At 27.8% G+C, this 3,041-nt stretch overlaps 1 non-coding gene across 1 annotated transcript; it reads left to right on the top strand.

Annotated features, from left to right (window-relative positions):
• The first annotated feature begins 1,765 nt into the window (after nucleotides 1-1,765).
• On the top strand, nucleotides 1,766-1,876 carry LOC142534949 (small nucleolar RNA R71). The gene has a single exon (XR_012817297.1). It is a non-coding gene; the product is annotated as a small nucleolar RNA R71 (small nucleolar RNA).
• The last annotated feature ends 1,165 nt before the right edge of the window (nucleotides 1,877-3,041 follow it).

Raw genomic sequence — 3,041 nt, 5'->3', positions numbered from 1 at the left:
TTCTTTAAAATTATTTTTAGACTCAAAACTTTCTATTGAAAAAACTTCAGATTGTTGATTTAAGTTTTCTTCTTGTATATTTTCTTCCACAATTGTTCAATTTCATTATCATATTCATTAATACTTGGTTGTTTACATAAATTGAACACATTAAGTTCTAGAGTCATATTTCCAAAAGACAATTTCATTATTCCATTTCGACAATTAATTAAAGCATTTGAAGTTGCTAGAAATGGTCGTCCCAATATTACTGGAATTTCATTATGTACTTCTATTGGTTGTGTATCCAAAACAATAAAATCTACAGGATATATGAATTTATCAACTTGAACCAACACATCTTCTACAATACCTCTAGGTATTTTGATTGACCTATCCGCCAGTAAGAGAGTAACAGAAGTGGGTTTTAATTCTCCTAAATTAAGTTTTTCATAAACTGAATAAGGAAGTAAATTCACACTTGCTCCCAAATCCAACAAAGCTTTTTTAATTTTATTTTCTCCAATAATACATGAAATTGTTGGACAACCAGGATCTTTATATTTTAAACTAGAATTATTTTGAAGAATAGAACTTACTTGTTCAGCCAAGAATGTTTTTCTTCACATGCAATTTTCTCTTTACAGTACATAAGTCTTTTAAAAATTTTGCATAAGAAGGTACTTGTTTAATAGCATCTAATAATGGAATATTTATCTTCACTTGTTTAAAAACTTCATAGATATCAGAATCACTTTTTTGTTTTTTATGATTTGTTAATGCATGAGGAAATGGTGGAGGTTTATTTGACTTATTTACTATTTCAGATGATTTATCTTCACCATATTATTCTTAAAATTTAAGGTATCATCATTCTCAAAAGTATCAGGATTATCATCCTTACTCTTTGATTTTAAATGATCCTTGTTTTCATTACTATATGGATCATTAACTATTTTACCACTTCTAAGGGTAATAACAGATTTTATTTGATCAATTTTTTCATTTTTTAATTCTTGATTTTGATTTTTAGGATTAGGTTGAGGTTGAGATGGAAATTTTCCTTTTTCATGAATATTAAGTGCAGATGCAAATTTTGCAAGAGTTTCTTTCAAATCACTCATAGATTGACTGTTTTGAATATTGATAGACTCTTGCTTTTGGATAAATGCATGAATTACATCTTCAAAGTTTTTTCTTGGAGGTGTAACATAAGGAATATAACCTTGATGATTTTGGTTATTTTGAAAATATTGTTGTGACGGTTGTGCATTATTATCATTCCTCCAACTAAAATTAGGATGATTTTTCCATCCAGGATTATATGATGGTGAAAAAGGATCTAGTATTGGTTTTTTATAATTGTTAACATAATTTGCTTGTTCATGGAGACATTCTTTAAATGAAGGTAATGTTGGACAATCTTTTGTAGCATTCATGTGTATCACATATATGACAAACAATTTCTTGAATTTTTAATTGACCACTCTTTTTCATTTCTAATGACTCAATTTTTCTTGCTAAAGATGCAAGTTTAGCTTGAATATCTATATCATCTTTAAGATTATAGATACCACCCCCATTTGTTGAATTATTGTTTTTAGTTGTTGGTGGTTCTGTGCCTATATTATCCCAATTTTGAGCATTTTCTGCTAATGAATCCAAATATTCCATAGCTTCATTTGGGTTTTTATCTTCAAAAGTTCCATTACACATGAATTCTATCATTTGCCTATCTTTAGGTATTAGACCTTCATAAAAGTGAGAAACTATTCTCCATGTTTCAAAACCATGATGTGGGCATGTATTAAGTAATTCTTTATATCTATCCCAACATTGATAAAACGTTTCTCCTTGTTTTTGAGAAAAAGTTGTAATTTGTCTTTTAAAAGAGTTTGTTCTATGGGAAGGGAAAAACTTTTTGAGAAATTGTTGTTGCATTTCTTCCCATGATCTTATTGAACTTGATCTTAAATTTTGTAGCCATGTTTTAGCTTTATCTTTTAAAGAAAAAGGGAAAAGCTTTAATCGAACTATATCCATGCTACAATTTTGATCATTATAAGTGTTACAAACTTCCTCAAATTCTCTTAGATGCAAATATGGATTTTCAGAATCTAAGCCATGAAAATTTGGTAAAAGTTGAATAATTTGAGGTTTGAAGTTGAAATTAGATGCATCAGGAGGAAAAACTAAACAAGATGGGGCACTAGTTCTAATAGGGTTCATATGGTGCCTAAGTGTTCTTAATTGATCATGTCTTGATATTATTATATATATTATTATTATTATATTATCATCTTGATTATTTGAATTATCATCCATGTTTAAATTATTTTCAGATACTCGAATAAGTCTACCACTTTTTTTCGACTCCAAATACTCATAAAAAAAAAAACAACACAATACTTATAAATAAAACATAATTAACAAATATAAACTTAATTTATACCTCCCCGGCAAGGCGCCAAAAACTTGCTACTACTTAAATAATAATTCACCCAAGTGTAGGTTGTCTGCAAGTAATATTTCGTAAGTACGAGATCGATCCACAGAGAGGTTATTTTGAGTTTAAATTTATTAATTTATAGATTACCAAATGCAAGAATGAAGTTTACAAATTATAAATTTTGTCAAGGCTTGAGGATTTATTCTTGGTTTATGTAATATTGTTTAACTAAAAGTAAAACAAAAGAAACCACCATAAATAATGGTTCCAAGAAAATTAAACACACACATAATATAATATAGTTCCCACTATAGAAAATACCGAATTAACCGATATTTATATATGGTACCTATGATTATAATTATGACATATAAATAAATAATTGCATAAAGTAAATGTTAAATTAAATCATTATATTTCATTTAGAACAACCGGCAGAGCCACGCTATTGCCTAAATGAAATATATTGATTTAATAAGTTAGTTGCGGTAAAGAAAAGTTAGTTGCGATAAAGTAAAAGTTAGATGCGAAAATAAAAGTTAGTTGCGATAAAGTAAATGTTAGATTGTTAGATGTTAGTATTAAATCATAATATTTCATTTAGAACAACCGG

Source organism: Primulina tabacum, unplaced genomic scaffold, assembly GCF_025594145.1.
Source record: "Primulina tabacum isolate GXHZ01 unplaced genomic scaffold, ASM2559414v2 Contig744, whole genome shotgun sequence".
In the NCBI taxonomy this organism is placed as follows: domain Eukaryota; kingdom Viridiplantae; phylum Streptophyta; class Magnoliopsida; order Lamiales; family Gesneriaceae; genus Primulina; species Primulina tabacum.
The sequence above is the reverse complement of the archived record's forward strand: the minus strand, read 5'-3'. Positions and strand labels throughout refer to the sequence as shown.